At 42.7% G+C, this 16,961-nt stretch overlaps 1 protein-coding gene across 3 annotated transcripts in view; it reads left to right on the top strand.

Moving 5' to 3' along the window:
- PLXNB2 (plexin B2) overlaps positions 1-16,961 on the top strand; it is a 252,716-nt gene that overhangs the window by 26,002 nt on the left and 209,753 nt on the right. The window contains exons 2-3 of one of the 3 annotated variants that reach the window (XM_026867771.1): positions 5,553-5,559; positions 11,437-11,510. The exons of 1 other annotated variant lie outside the window; for it this stretch is intronic. The gene's annotated coding sequence lies outside the window, so the exon portion shown is untranslated. The remainder of the gene's footprint in view (positions 1-5,552; positions 5,560-11,436; positions 11,511-16,961) is intronic. One more of the 3 variants, XM_026867770.1, reaches the window with a different exon arrangement.

Raw genomic sequence — 16,961 nt, forward strand, 5'->3', positions numbered from 1 at the left:
TTGTCTCTGGAGTAGCCAGTGATCTTTCCTCACTTATCTGTGAGGTGTAGGGGTGCCTGGACTGAGGGAGAACCTTCTGCCTGTGCTGGGCAGCATGGGACACTAGTCCACCCAATCAGTGTGCCCTTTTTCCTTCCTTCTCCTGGCCCAAAAGGCATTTCTGTATGTGAAAAGAATGCCTTTTGGGCGCTCTGGTGGGGAGGAGAGAGCAGGGGAACTGGCGGTTTATAGTTATTTGGGAGCTGAAAGACTGAACTTGGAAATTCTGTTCCAAGTTAGGTAAAGCAGAGATGATTTACATGGAGATCCCCTGGTTTGATGGCTACCAAAATAGTTCGAAAAGCATTGGGAATCTGAGCAACTTCTGATGAGTCTTATCAAATGTGCCAAGCTCCTAAGAACAGCTTCGATCCAGTGGATTGCATTCTCTGATCAAATCAGCTCCAGGAAAAAGACTTATCACCCATAAGCTGGCACTTACAGACGATTGTCACCTCTTCATCATCATCCTCTCTTTACCTTCTCCCAGATAAATTAAATGAATTGGCTATAGTATCTGTCTTTAAGTCTAGTTCTTAAATAGAGCCTATTGCTTTCATCTGAGGTCTTACTGATTTAATGACATTAGATGCAAACAGTTGATACCAGGAGCAAATACATTTTAGGAAGACCAATGCTAAATGACGTGATTACATCTCCCAATTTAAACAAGATACTTAGATGCTATGTGTCTTGGAGTATCACATTTGAGCTTTCTCTACTTCCAGAGCAATTTTGCTAGTGGGCAAACCACTGTGACCCTAATGTTCTTTTACATTACTGTCTTCCAAATTCCATTCCAACACTGTAACCTAAATTTTGGGTCTGCTTTTTGTGTGATCTTGTTTGGTTACGGTAATAATGCTGCTGTTCAGTTGAGTCCATTGTATTGTGTTATCCACAGCATCATACCTTTGAACTCGATTTGTGCAGATCATGTGAAAATTGGTACAAAGGTGGATTTATACTAGCACTGACATTCTTAAATAGGACATCCACATTCCTGAAAGAGTTTTTCTTCAGGTCTTGATTCCTATAAAGATTAGGGGAGCTGATATACCCAGGATTGAATGCAAGTGGTTGAGAATTATGAACTATTTAATCTGCTTTGTTGACTTGTGTGGCATCTGTTTTTCCATAGAGCTGTTTAGTTATGAGAGGCTAATATAAGCTTAGTTTGCTGAAAGATACCATGTGCCTTTATTAACCACATTTATTAGGCTGGGGACATTTTCTGGGTGGGATTATAGGTCTGATTTTCATAAAGCTGTATCGATTGTGTTACTGAGGATTCTGTACCTTAATTCTACATGGTCTTCATTTTCTGTGAATGTTTCAGTTCTGTTGCTCGAGATCAATGTGACTTAAATGGCCTGCAGTAACCACAGTGACCTCATTTGCAGTTCCCAAATATTGCTAAAATACTTCATTCTTTGTCCTCTAAAATGTTCTTAAAATGTGATATTTAACCAGTCTTCAACCCTGGTGGCTTCTTGACCCACACTTCTAAAACTTTTGGGAGCAAATTGTTTGGTCTGACAGATCTTGAACATTTTAACTTTAACAAATGCTGCTTCTGTAACTTGCTCAGAAAATTGTACCTGCTGACTTTCAAAGGTAAGGAAAATGTTGCTGTGGTAGGGTGAAGGGGTGACAGTTTCCATCTTGGTGTATTTGAAAGCCTCAGGTTTTCCAGTAGAAGGCTGGTCAGTGGGAAGCCATCAGAGAAGTTGTGGCACCTGAGCCGGGTGTGCCCAGTAGCCTGTGCTATGCTAATGGCAGCTTTTTGTTCCTGGAGTGTGTGGAGGATAACTTCCTGACACAGATGGTGAGTGAGCCAACTGTGAAAGGCACCCCAGTGGACCTGTTGTTCATGAACAGAGAAGGTTTTATTGGGTGATGTGATGGTTGGAGGCAATCTTGGGCATAGATATCATGAAATGAGAGAGGTTTTGATTCTTGCAGAAGGGAGGAGGTGGGTCAGCAGAGCTGCTACCTTGGACTTTCAGAGGACAAACTTAGGCCTGTTTAGGAGACTGGTTGACAAGAGTCCTTGTGAAGCAGTCCTGAAGGGCAAAGGAGTCCAGGAAGGCTGGACATTCTTCAAGAAGAAAATCTTAAAGGTGCAGGAGCAGGCCATCCCCATGCACCGAAAGATGAACTGGTGGGAAGACGACCAGCTTGGCTGAACAGAGAGCTTTGGCTGGAAGTCAGGAAAAAAAGGAGAATTTATGACCTTTGGAATAAAGGGCAGGCAACCCAGGAGGACTACAAGGATGTTGTGAAGTTATTCAGGGAGAAAATTGAAAGGTCCAAAGCCCAAAGGAGAGCTAAGGAGAATCTCTGTCCTTTATTGTGGGGGGCAACATAGTGACAAAGGATGGGGAGAAGGCTGAGGTATTTAATCCCTTCTTTGCCTCAGTCTTTAATAATAAGACCAGTTGTTGTTGGGGTACCCAGCCCTCTGAGCTGGAAGGCAGAGCTGGAGAGCCAAATGAAGCCAAGGGGAATCCAAGTGATCTGCTACACCACTTAACACACACACAAGTCTATGGGGCCAGATGGATCCACCCAAGTACTGAGGGAGCTCGCAGAAGCGTTCATCAAGCCACTTTCAATCATCAATCAGCAGTTCTGGCTAACTGGGGAGGTCCCAGTTGACTGGAGGTTAGCAAATGTGATGCCCATCTACAGGAAGAGCAGGAAGGATGATCTAGGGAACTTACAGGCCTGTCAGTCTGACCTCAGTGCCAGGGAAGGTTATGGAGCAGATCATCTTGAGTGCCATCACACAGCAAGTACAGGACAACCAGGTGATCAGGCCCAGTCAGCATGGGTTTATGAAAGTCAGATCCTGCTTGACTAACCTGGTCTCCTTCTATGACAGTGACCCACTTAGTGGATGAGGGAAAGGCTGTGGATGTTGTCTGTCTAGACTTTAGTAAAGCCTTCTGACACCATTTCCCACACATTCTCCTGGAGAAACTGGTGGTTGTAGCATGGATGCGCACACACTTCACTGGGTAAAAAACTGGCTGTATGGCTGGGCCCAAAAAGTTGTGGTGAATGAAGTTAAATCCAGCTGGTGTCCAGTCACAAGTGGTGTTCCCCAGGGCTCAGTGTTAATATATTTATCAGTGATCTGGATGAGGGGATCGAGTGCACCCTCAGTAAGTTTGCAGCTGACACCAAGTTGGGTGGGAGAGTTGATCTGCCTGAGGATAGGAAGGCTCTGCAGAGGGATCTGGACAGGCTGGATTGATGGGCCGAGGCCAACTGTGTGAAGTTCAACAAGGCTGAGTGCTGGGTCCTACACTTGTGTCACAACAACCCCATGCAATGGGGAAGAGGGGCTGGAAAGTTGCCTGGTGGAAAAGAACCTGTGGGTGTTGGTCATAAGCTGGCTGAATATGAGCCAGCAGTGTGCCCAGGTGGCCAAGAAGGCCAATAGCATCCTGGCTTGTATCAGAAATACCAGCTGGACTAGGGAAGTGATTGTCCCCCTGTACTCAGCCCTAGTGAGGCTGCACCTCAACTACTGTGTTCAGTTTTGGGCGCCTCACTACAAGAAAGACATTGAAGTGCTGGAGCATGTCTAAAGAAGGGCAGCGAAGCAGGTGAAGGGTCTAGAGAACAAATCAAATGAGGAACAGCTGAGGGAACTAGGGTTGTTTAGTCTGGAGAAAAGGAGGCTGAGGGGAGACCTTATGACTCTACTATTACTTGAAAGAAGGTTGTAGCAAGGTGGCTGCTGGTCTCTTCTCCCAAATAACAAGCAATAGGACAAAAGGAAACTGCCTCAAGTTGTGTCAGGGTAGGTTTAGATTGGGTATTAGGAAAAATGTCTTCACTGAAGGTGGTTGTCAAGCATTGGAACAGGCTTCCCAGGGAAGTGGTTGAGTCCCCATCCCTGGAGCTATTTAAAAGGTGTGTAGATGGGGTACTTACGGACATGGTTTAGTGGTGGACTTGGCAATGTTAGACTTAGTGATCTTAAAGGTCTATTGCAACCTAAACAATTTGATGATTGTATGATTTGCTTGTCCATTGTTCTTACCGGTGACAGATAAGCATATAACAGTGACCTAGTCACAGTCAGGGTGGCATATTTTGCTACTATTGCTATTGGTACCTACAGTTCAACCATAGTCAAATCTCACAGATGTGGTTTGATTTAACTCAATTTGAGGGTAATATCCTACAATATTGAGCGATATTTATGAAGCGAGTTCTTTGAAGCTCCTTCCTCCTGCTCTTAGCATCACTTAGTCTTGGTGGATGCCTTTTATCTTGAAACAGAATTCAGCTAGCCATTAAGAAAGCTGAATAGAGGTGCTATTTCAGTTGGCTTTGTGATATTTTGCTCTTGCAAATTAATTTTGCTGCTCTGCTTCCTGTTCTAGTTGAGTCTTTATTTTCTTGCACTGCCAGTGGTTGTTTATTTCATTTAAGGATGTGTATGCTGGAGAGGAGACACAGAGTAGAATGTTAGCTAAGGAAACAAGGTATCCATATGTAGGTATATCAAAACCAAGGATTTTTCCAACAATACCAGAAAGGTGGTACTTGCACAAAAAACTAGTGGTCTGTTAACACAACACAGGATCTCCCTGTCCCCCACTCCCTGCTACAGACATGTTCAGCTCTTTTCTGGCTTGTTTGTATGCTTGGAAACTTGGAGCAGGGGCAAAGAAATGAAAGAGAAAGAGGAGCCCTCACTAGAGCAGCGGGAAGGGAGATTGCAGGCTGGGAAGGAAGTTTGTGGGTTGGGGAGAAATGAAGGGAGCTGAGAGGTGACTGTGCTCTCCCCGCACAGAGGAGACAAGGGAACTGCTGCATGTGGTGCCTCTGCTTGTGTCTGTTCTCATCCAGCAAAACTGCCTGAGTTTCCTGGTATGCTCCATAAAAGTTTTGTTGCAGCACTTTATTTCTCTGCCTTGTTCAGTTTCTCCAGTTTCTTAATGGAGCTATAGATGGGCCCTTCCCTAGAAGAGTCAAAGGACTGGAATATGTCCCTCTCCCACTTTGACCCCCAGATCTTTTCACATTTCAAATAGAAAGCACTCTGTAGCAACATGCATATTTTTTAGAAATCCATGATGGACATCTTATAAATGAGAGATCTCTCAATTTGCAGTGTACTGCTTTGTGAGACAACTGGGGCAGAGCGGTTATTTTTTCTCCATGCATGCAAAGCAGTCATTTTCTCTTACAACTTCCTGCATGAACAAGGAGCTTGCTTCTCAACTGAGGAGGGTGCTCCTTTGAAGGAAACAGTAATTTGCAAGGAAAAATCGTTATCAGTATTGAGTCACCGGCATATACATGTGTGTGCGCGCATATATATATATATATATATAAAAATAAAACATATCCTATGATAGGAAAGAAAGTTAGGTAAGAAAGAAATACCATCTGATCAAATGTATCTTCAGGAGCCATTGGATATAATTACCATTGTCCTTTATTCTCAGAGAAGCTTCCTGCAATGAGTTGTCCAGGCTTATGGACAGTGCTCAGGTGACAAATAGTTACATTTTATTTTTAGCTTTAGCTGACATAGTTACCAGGAATACTCTCATACTGAACCACTAGGAAATTTATTTTTGTTTTTAAATGACTGCTCTGTCATGTACATACCAGTGCTAGAGGAAGATAGACAGAACTGGGACGCAGGTGTACCAGGTTCCAGTCATTTTCCAAACTTCACATCATTTTGTGATCTTAAGATACAACTGTAGCTTGAGCTTTCCCCTGAGTGCCTTTCTCCTGGTGATCCTAAGGAGGATGCCTACTGCTTCTGTTGCTGAGTGGTTGCATGACCACAGACAACTGAAATAAGTTGACTTCTTACTTTACATTAAAATATAAAGAACTTTTGACTTTTTTTCCCCAAATCCATGATTTCTCAAGTTCCAGTTAATAACGTAGGGCACAAGACTTGGCACAGCTGAGGTGGAAGCATACAGTAGCACAGGTGGGAATTTCTTAAGCCACATTTGCTGCCTAAAAAGACCTAATGTATAACTACTCCTTCAGTCACAGCACTTGATACCTGTTAGAGCCTTTAGAAAGACTGCATTTTTTTGCTGCCCTGCCTCATAAGGCTGTATTTCTAATAAGATAGCGTCCTGAAGGGTAGAGGTGAGACTTGTGGAAGAAATAAATGGTAACCATCAGTCACTGTAAATGGAAGAATTTTACCTGGAATCTAAAAGAGAAATCCAGCCTACTGCATCTCTGTCCCTGATAAGAAGTAATCCAAGTGAGTCTCAGTCCTATTATCATGGAGGTACAATTTGTAAAAATCAAGTTATTTTCTACGGCTTCCTTCTTGTGGAAAAGAGAGACTTGTTTTTTAGCCCAAGTTGTATTTATTTCTTTGTCCCCATTACCTCCTACAAGAACGCAATTTGTTTCTTCCTTTCTTCTCACTCTTCCATATCGGATCATTTGAGAGTTCAGCAGCTTCTCAGCTTGGCCCTGATGGGCTTGCAATTTAAATAGGCCATCCATAATGCTTTTCAGACTAGATTTTGTTCACAGGCAATGGGGGTCCTGCAAGCTGTGGAGATGTTCAGCCAGTCTTTTGGCACAGGTGGTACATGAATTGGTTAGCAGAGGATCCTGCTTTTTGGGAAGACTTACAGAAAGGATGAAAGAAGTGAAGTTATGCTCCTGGGGTGGGGGAAATGTTGATCAAAGCCGAGAGGTTGTAAGAGTTGATGAAGAAAAAAAATCACATTCTCCTTGAATATAGGCAAGACTTCAGGAGTCCAGATTAGCCAAACAGCCTGAGACTCGAGGTGTTTTAAGCGTGTCCTCTCTGAGATACCTCAAAGGGACTTGATCATCAGAAAAGGATGAGCATGCAGCTTCTGAAGCAGCTGCCCTCTGTTCTCTAGATCAAAAGATTATTTAATCTCTCAGAAAAACGTCCAGTGCCCGCTTTGCTTTTCAGCTGGTGCACGTACCAGGCAAAAAAGGAGCCGGCACTACTAGTAGTTAGAAACCACCAGTAGTTAGAAACCGGCTCCCAGCTCTGTGTGCCAGCACACTGAAATGCACACTCACTGCCTTTGGGGCAGCACCTGCCTGTGTTTGTAATGGTTTCTGCCCCTGCTACCCCACTGCTTCACGATGCACCTCCCAAGATCTCCAGGGCGGAAGGCTGAGCAGCACAGTTGACTTGAACACATTCTTCTTGCTTTTATACATTGCTTGGAGAATCTTTCTCTCGATCCTTTACTGTTACATATGGATGCTTTGAGCATTCAAAAATATATCCTTGTAACTCTGTGCGGGAGGGAGATGCTAGTGCCAATTTAGAGATGTAGAAATGGGATGCTGAACGATGTAGTTCCTCCAGGAGCTTGTGTGTCATGGACCCAGACCATCACCATGCCTTGGCCTTGGTCCCCACAGGGCTGATTTGCAGAGGGGAGAATAAAATATGGAAGTGGCTGAGGAGGTAACGGGAATAAGAAGAAAGGTAAATGGCTGTGTTTGGGTCACCGTGATACTGTGCCAGCAGCTGCCTCAACTCTTGCTGTGACTTGGCCAGGAGAGATGCCAGTGGGTGCCCAGCCCAGTGCTGACAGGCAGCTACTTATCTTTCCTGGTCTCCTGATCTGTCCTCACAGGAAGAGTTATCCTCTGTACTGCTGGGGCTGGGCAGCTGCTCTCTGGCACACCTGAGGTGGTGGTTTGCTTCGAGAGTTGCTGTGATGGCCAAATTCTGACTTTCCCGGGGCATGCAGCCTGGGCAAGTTGTCATGTCCATCCCCCCGCCTTTCCCACCCATCCACCCCCCCCAACCCCTGAACGATGTGGGCTGTAGTTTTAATAGGTTTTGAGTATTTTGGACTATCCTAGAACTGGCAGTCTTTCTTACAGACTGACTGGCTTGGGGTGGTGAAAGGTTGGTTGATGTCATGCAAGTCTGGCACCCTGAAAAGGTGCCTCTCTGCATGATTTATCTGAAGAGCTTCTTGGAGACTGGCTGAAACCCTCAATTCTTATAAAGTGACAGTCTTATAGGCTGGGCAATCATACGGCTTTTTCCCCAGGAGAAAGGTTGATGATCTTCAAGGTTTGACTCTGTGATGGGTATTGGTTCTCCTGAAGGAAATGCACAGGTGGACCACTTTTTAGCTTGTAGCAAAAGAAAGGTCCCTGGACCCCCTTCTGGACCTAGCCTTATAAACCTTACCCTGTGATACAGTAAAGGCCCTGGGCCTCCCAAGTGTCAGCTTGAGTTTTAATTTATTTTCTAAAATAGCAACAATTCTGGAATATGTGTATTTTGTGGTACTTTCTTCATGATCATCTGCTGACTGCATGTACACAGGCTTCTGGAAAAATCTAACTTGAGCTTATTTCTCATATGTTCAAGCCACCTCATTACTGCAAGGAGCCACCTGAGAAATGTGTTAATGGCCATATGCCAACATGCTCAGCTCTATAAAAACCACTGAGATGATCCTGCTCTGACTGCTGAAAGCCAGAAACAACTACTCTCTTGTCTACACCAGGAAAACTACAACTTGTTAATTTGCCATCGGCCAGCAGCTGCTCTCAGGCTGGCAGTGGTGGAACTGGTAAATGGAGATCAGGCATATTTAACACTGTAATAAAACATAATTTAGAATTACAGAGCAGACTGGTAATGCTGCCTATTATCAAGGTTGTTTGACACTTCCCATTACAAGACTCTATTTTCATCCGCTTACAAGTTTGCCAAATTTTAACAGCTTGCAATGAGATTTCTTTAACTTGGTGTCTGCCTCTTGCTGAATATTCTGTTGTTGTTGTTTAACAAGAAAAACCAGCATTTAGCCAGAGCAGCTTAGTTGTTTCTAAGGAGGACTGAGGAAGCTATCTTGTTAGTCCTGTTAAGTTTAGGTGACCTTTTCTTTTAACAGCTCAGAGGCAGGATTTGGCAAGAGGAGGGGAGCTGCTGTCAGAGATGCTTGTGCTCTATGAATATTGACCAACATAAGCTGAAGTGCAAGTCCTCAAAACATTTTCATTAACGCAGGCTAGCAGGTCTTTAATTCATAGCAGCAAATTTCCTCGAAGAGGTGGTGTCTGCAGGCTGTGCAAGTCTGGTCCTTGCGGCGGGGAAGCCAGTTCTTACCATGCCCCAGGAGCCCAGGACTGTGCGTAGGCACATGGGGACACATTGTGCCAGCTTCCCCATGGCTCCTGGCTGAGCCTGGGCCATACAGAGGAGGGGGCTAAAAGATTTAAACAGGGCAGAATGTGATAGTGACCACGTGAGCAATTTTTGTGTGCTTTAGAGAGCTTTAAGGTGGGTGTAGTAGGCATGTGTAAGGTAGAGGTCCCTATAGATAACAGATGTGTATACACCTATACATTGTTCAAGGTATCTGTTAGCTTAATGCACTCCTTGTAACTGTTGTGTGTTAAGCTACAAAATTCAAGCCAAAAATCGAATTTGTTAATAGTGCTTGTCAATGGGTTATCTTTTTTTTTTTATATATATAATGGTAGAAATCAGATTATTGTAGAACACTACAGGCAATCAAAACTGATTTTGCTCTTGTTCACTCTATGTTTTTCCCCAATAACATGTGGCTCTTCAGTTATTCTTTGCTTTTCTATAAAGACACTGTTGAATTTGGGTGCTTCTGCTGCCTGCATATTACTGCAGATACTGATTAGATTTTGATAGATCCCTACAGAGACACAGGTTCTGTCTTCCCCTGACCACTGCCAGGGGGAAGAGAAGGGAGAAACCTAAGCCCCTTTAGCCAAGCAAGGAAATCTGCTTTTAGCTGTGCTGCCAGTCCACCAGATAGAGTAGCTATGGTCTAGCCATCAAAATTGCCTTATCTTTTCAGTTTTCTGTTAGCCTACTTACATGGAAATTGCAGGAGCATCTCATGGCTTGGCTTGCAGAGCTCCTAAAATCTGCTGACTCTGAATCTCTGGGTTGGCATACAAACAGCATTAGTCTTTATCTACTACATATGTACAGCTGCAAATAGTATGGCAGCTGAAAGCTTACACTGAAGGGCTCAGAGAATCATGAAATCAATTGTATTAGTCATTTCCCTGCAAACTGGGTTATGGTGGAGTTCAGCCATTCAGCCATTCAAACACATAAGCTTACATTTAGACACGAGGCCCGGCTGCAGGAAGACTGCACTTAAATTTAAAAATAACATTTGAAAATTTAATTAAAACTCGTATCTTCATTATGCACCTTCTCAATGTATAATGATATCAGGTTAAGACACCTTAAACCTAAGGCAATTTTGTATTTTTATAGCCACAATTTTTTAACAGGCAGTGTTTCTCCTGCTTCCCTGGTTGGCATGAGAAGCCCACATAGATAGAGGAAATTATGGAAAAAAAAGTAAACCAGAATATAACTTGAAAGGCTGTCAAACACATGTAGTTTAAAAGAAATGGTGCAAGATGTTTTCTCTTTTTTTTTCCCTACTATCTGCTTTGTAAAACCATTCTCAGGCTGAAGGTGGATGGGAATCCTTTAATGACCCATCAATAAAACCACTTAGCAGAGCTGAATAGCAGCTGTGACAGGTGACCTTCCTTTTTTCAGAAGTGCTCTATTAGTTCTCATTATCTTGCCTCTAGGTCACTTTTGGGGGCCTTTCAAGGCCCCTTCTTTTTCTTCTCTGAAATAAACTGTATTTCTTTCCATCTGGAGATGAGTCCATGGCATTTGTTGGGAGAGTATGTCATTTACAGGAGATGCCTGTGGAAGAATACCTTGCTTGCAATCGCAGAAGTGCTCTCATTGAAGAGGAAGATGAGGCAGGGGAGGAAACGCAGTGGGAAGAGATGCCCTGAGAGTAGCTGATTCAAATTGCACAGGACAGCAAAAAGCTCATTCCTTGTCTAATTCCGCTTCATAATAGAGGCTGGTGGTGCGACCTTCCCTCTCTCTCCTGGGCATGTTTTGTGGAGCAGCTGAAATAAACTCCCTTTCCTCTGGCCACCTCTGTGAGGCTCTTCCATTGATTCAATTTTTTACTAAAACCTATGAAGTTAAGAAATAACTGTTTGGAGCTCTCTTTTCTGTCTAGCAAAGGTGCTGCTAACTGGTTTCCAGGTTTGTCTCCATACAGGTGCTGCTTAGTTTTTCCCAGCTCTCTGATTTCTGGGATTAGAAGCAGCAATTACATTCTTTCTGCTATGGTGTATTAGCTAAATTTGTGAAATTCAGTGGTTTTATATCTGGCAAACAAGAAGCTTTTTTGAAAGGCCTTGCATAAATATTATTTTTATTCCTGTGGCTTGTTTTGTGCAACTTGGATCTTTGCAACAATGCTGGTAGATGGTAGTGATGAATAAATAATCAAATCTGTTAGTAAAATGCTACATTTTGCTCTGATTTACTTGCAGATATTTGAAGTGGATATGAAATCGGGCAGAATTGATGTGGAAGGGAAGGGAGAAAGAGACAGCTTTTTATTGAGGTATCTGTTTCTTTGAAGTAAACTGAAATGTTATTCTGCAGTATTGTGATCAGGACAGTGTGAGTGTCCATATTTCATGTTTTAATAGCAGTCTTTTCTTATCCAGTTTTGCTTTAGACATGAAAATGCAATTTCTGAGGCTTTATCAGGTAAAACAAGAAACTTTGCATGGAAAGAACTAGAAATGAAGTTTCTGCAGACATGTTTTCTTTTCCTGAATGCTGACAAATAACTCCTGCCAAATGCTACATAAAGGAGAAAAAGAAACATATGGCAGTTCAACAGGAGTGAAAAGATGAGCTAATCCAGCATCCAACAAGTCTTTGGATGAGACTATAATAAAACCAACCAGCCTTTATCATGCTTGATAGCACCACTATAATTAGGAGTCTGTCACCATGTTCATAATGAACCCTTAGCCCTATTTTCTGGGGTTTATAGCCTGGTAGTAAGAGTCACTTTGGGTTGCAACTTGGCATACTAGAGCTCACTGTGCAGAAGGCTCAAATCTAGTGTGCAGGTTTTAAATAAACTGACTGTTAAAAGTTGTGGGGTTGTGCCAGCGATGAGCTAGTTGTGCTTATAATCTGTCTTAAGTGTTTAAGGAGTCAGTGTCTAATGTGATTTATTTGCCTTTAGTGTGAAGAATATAAATGTGTGGTTTGGTATCCTGATGTGCTCTCCTAAGCTGCCATGTAATGAATCAAGATTTTCTTTTTTTTTTTTTTTTTCTCCTCTGCCTTGGTTTTATGATACCTACATCTGCCCTTGCAGAAACTGCTGCTGCAGACTTAGGGGCTAGTATTTGCTGTATTCTTAAAAATCTACTTGTAAGAAAACTCATTCCTTACAAGTCAAGTTTTCAGTCTTAGGGAGAAGTCTGGCAGACAAGGCAAAAATCCAGCCTGCTTCTTTCTCCCATCTTTCCCTTCATCTTTGAGGCTTAGTCAGCTGCTGGCAGAGGGACTGACTGTGCAAGGAGGTGCCTCAGTTGTGTATGCAGGCATGCAGTTAATTCTGAATAAAGAGCTTTAAGGGTCAGGAAGTGTCTGTTTTTTTCTGAACCCAGAATTATTGTGTATCTAATCCAAAATACCAGAAGCTGGAAGAAACCCTCTTTAATATATCGTTATTATATGTTGTCCTCTCTCCCTTGCACTGCTGGAGTTTCTCAGCACCTCGGGATGTCTAATGTAGTTATTTGAGAATGTCCACAGGAGGGAGGGCAGAGCTCTCACAACAGCATCTCCTCTGCAGAACATGCATCTAGTAATGAAAGGTCAAATATTTGTATGTTAAGGTTGTGGGTTCAGATTACAGCTAGATGCCTAATGAGATTTTCAGAAATATTGAGGCTCCCCTGCAGCCTTGTGTGCCAGACTCTTAAAAAGTCTGTCTTAAAAGGAATAACTAAGCAACCTCAATAACTTGAGCAAAACCTGAGTAGGTCAGTCCTGTCCTAGTATGATTCAACTTTCTGACTTGTATGTGAAAGCAAAGGTGAACTGAGGTGTATCCAGTTCACATTTAATATACAGTAAATGTTAACTTTCCCTCCCAAACACTTCAGGGGAGGCTTTGATGTTCATTTGATGAAGGTGAATAGGTTGGGGGAGGATTGAAGTTCATGAAGTGCTGCAGTAGTCCTAAGGCTAGCAGGGCAGGCAGATGAGTGGTGCCTCTGAGTCGTCATTGTAGAGAAGAGATTCAAAAACCACGCAGGCGAGTGCTGGAGACCAGGAGGGGGGTGTATTTCATAACTACACCACCACTGCCATACTGCTTCTCCTTGTCAGAAAGTCTGCGCTGCTTTTCTGACAAAGAGACCTCCCCAAAGCCTACATTTATGAATTAGTAATTCATAAATTAGCAGCTGTAGGTTGGCAGTCTCTTCAGAGTGCTATGCCAGGTTTTTCTTTCACAAATGAGAGGCTGACCCATAAAGGCTGTGCCTGTAAATTCAAGAGTTGAGAAATCCTGTCCCTTGAATAGACAACATGCTGTTGGAGGACATCATGCCTTGTTTCTAGGCGAGATACTTCAAAACCCCATGGGAGCCCAGAACTGCTGCCTCTTGCAGATCCCTTGGCCCCAAGCCCCCGATCCCTCTGTATGCCATTCAAACCCTGCTGGCACCCCTGCTGCCAACTTCTGACCTAGCTGGCCAGGGAGGACAATAGAAAGGAGAGAGTGGTAACATATGTGCCTCTATACACACACACTCTTGGCTTCCTCACCTATATCTGCTGGCAAGCACATGGTAGGAAGCAGCTGCTGACACTACTAGTTGCATTACACTCTTCATTTGGGCCTTGTGCTTTCCAGCAAGAGCCACGGAGCATGGATTTGATCAAAACTATGACAACCTTCTGTGGAAAGGAGAGACCATGTAAAGAACAAGAGACACAAGGCAGGCAGGGACATCTGGTCGGCCCTTGGTGCACAGAGGTGCGAGACCAGGGCTTCTTGCATGAGTAAGGAAGGACGTGGGCAGACACTGCATCTCAAGGTGGTCTCTCTGGATGAATAGCTACTTGGAGTGGACGTTACAAGAAAGCATGCAGCATATTCTAGCATACCTCTAAACAGAAGCATGTATAACCGCCAAGGGGAACGTGGTGAATGAATAAGATTCATTCAGCCATCTTCAAAAAGCCACCAGTCACGTGCATAGAAACTGCTCATGCTAACAACTTTGATACCGGCATTAGAGACTGGCATCTTGAAGATTAGTGCATGAACATGGGGGACCTTTGTGAGTATGGTTTTTATCGTTAGAAGAAAACGAGATATTCAATCAAAAATATAAAGCTGATCACAGAAGAAAGCCACTGTACAACAATCTCATTGAAAAGAAGGCTCTTTAAAATTTCCATTAATTACAATATATTTGATCTCTTGGCTTCTTAATTTAGAAAGAAATGTGGAAGCACCTTCCACTTTCTGTGTTACAGCAGAAGCTTGCATAACCCTTCAACTCCTGGTGTTTTCAAACTACAGTATAAATTACAAAAGGAAGAGTTGCAGTTAATGTGGAAAACACAATCTGTGTCTATAAAATCATCTGTTTTAAAACACCCATTTTATATTCTTCTCCAGAAGATGTGACAGCTCAGCTTATTAGTAGGACTTTTTTTTTTTTTAATTTGCATTGTTAAACATTTTTCTTTAAAAACCTAAAATGGAGAGGAAATCTTGCAGTGTTTTTCCTTTTTTTTTTTTTTTTTTCCCTCCCCCCAACGGCTGTATCACAATTCCTATCCCTTCTGTGTGTATGTAATTCACAAAAATATATAGATAGGTATATTTGATATTACTATTTCTTGGAACTTCAGAATTCATTAGTTGATGCTTAGCATCAGCTTCCTCTTCTGTTGCAAACTGCTGCTGAGTAAGGCATCAGCCAATCTCAGAAAAGCCTATTAAAAAAGATCAACTCTCAAACAGCAAGAATAGTCTCTGGATGTTTATCTTCACTAAAACATACCGGCCGTTCCTCTCTTCAAATAGGAAAATCAGGTCTTTATCTTTTTTTCTTTTAATACTTTGCTACCAAATGTTACTTAGAAAAAATGGCCCTATCTTTGTGTGACCCATAGAACAAATACTTTCATTAAACTGTTTTTTTCTATTGCATTAACAGTCAAAACTGTCATGCGTCAACAATCAAGCTACAAGGTTTCATTTTTTCCTTACCTTATGGAGCTAATAATTTTTTTTAAATTGCCCAAAGTATAGTTTTGCATAATGGTTGTGATATGGAGACCAAACCTTTCTTTTCCCTGTTTGTTCTCAAGCTTCTGAGTTCCATTTTGAAAGTTCCCAGGTTTTGGCAACTTCTGAGTTTGACAAAACTATAGAGTGCAGAAAAAACCCAAACAATTAGCAAAGCCAGCAATTTTCACCCTAGCTGTGAATGTGGGTCACAACACTGTCGACTCTTGCAGGAGTTAGATATTCAGGGGGAGTAGTGCTGTGCTGTCTGTCATTCCTGGCCTGTGTTTGAGAACTAAATGCTGTCTATTCACGGTGCATTTTGTCTTGCTAGTATATGCCTAAAAGTTTTATTATTCACTCTTACTCCAAGTGCCCAGAGGAAAAAGCTATTATTTCTTCTGTTGCTATATTCTCATATCAGTTCAAGAGCTTTAAGTTCCCCATCCCTCTAGTACTTTCCCTGAGACTTTAGAAGGGGAAGTCTCTGCTACCCTGGTCCCCTGCTCAGCTTTTTCTGGTCCTCCTGCCTCGCCAGCCACCTCCTCTTCCATTTCTCAGCAGTTCCTTATGGCTCTTCCAAAGAGCAGCAGTCTATACTTAGCATGATTCTTCCCTTTTTCATTAGTAAATTCATCATGGAGTGCTTAAATTGCCTGTGCTTATTCATTTAGTTCTATTGGTTTTGATTGTAAGAAGCAGGAGACTATTGCTGTCTGTCTTCAAGCTCAGGAAGAGGCCACTGAGATACATTACTCTCCAACTTACTTGAAAATTTTGCAAAACCAGAAATACCACAATTATTTTTAGCAGAACCCCTCATTTGCCAAAGTTGATGATTTAGGTTTTCCATTTGCCCAGGATAAGTTTATTTTTCAAACCCATTATACATTTATAGTTATAGACATCCATTTAAAAAATGAGATCACTGAATAGGGAAGCGGAGGAGTGAGCCCCTGCTCTTAGCGTGCTGTGCAGACCGACTGTCATAACGTGATGTGAGAAGCCAGCAGTGCTCTCTCCCCAGAATGTTTTCACAGTTTGGCTCCTTCACAGTACTTACTGCTTTATGCTCACCAAGAGGAAGGGTTGGGAAGCATTTCTGGGTAAACAGAATTATTTTTCAGGAAGAATTTGCTTGTGAGAAAGGAAGAAGCTTTTTACCTTTGCAGGGGAGGAAAAAAAGAAAAAAAAAGAGAGAAAGAAAAGTGCCCCTCCCCCCACAGCAAAAGCAGACACTTAAAAAGTGCTGTGGTGGATTGATTCAGTGCAGTGTGTGTGTTTTGGATTTGTGCACACACAGTAACAAAAGCCAGCAAAAGTCTTGGGAATTTACTGAGAAGAAGTTAACGCAGATGCCAAATCCATTTATCATTTCTTTGGTTACATGCCACTGTCCCTTATGACCTTCTCCAGCCTTAGAGCAGTGAACACTTTCTCTCCCTGTACATATGCTTGTTTTGTTTTTAACCACTTCCTCACCACTCCACTGCTTATATGTTTTGTGGCACCAGCAGTTTTTCCCCTTATAGAGGGGCTAGGTGCTTTGCTTTAAGAAATGCAAGTATTTGGGGAGAGAATATAATTGACCCAAAAGCAACTTTGGGGGATGGACATGACAACTTGCCCAGGCTGCATGCCCCGGGAAAGTCAGAATTTGGCCATCACAGCAACTCTCGAAGCAAACCACCACCTCAGGTGTGCCAGAGAGCAGCTGCCCAGCCCCAGCAGTACCTG

This window comes from Athene cunicularia, assembly GCF_003259725.1.
Source record: "Athene cunicularia isolate RWA chromosome 1 unlocalized genomic scaffold, athCun1 chr1_part2, whole genome shotgun sequence".
Classification (NCBI taxonomy): domain Eukaryota; kingdom Metazoa; phylum Chordata; class Aves; order Strigiformes; family Strigidae; genus Athene; species Athene cunicularia.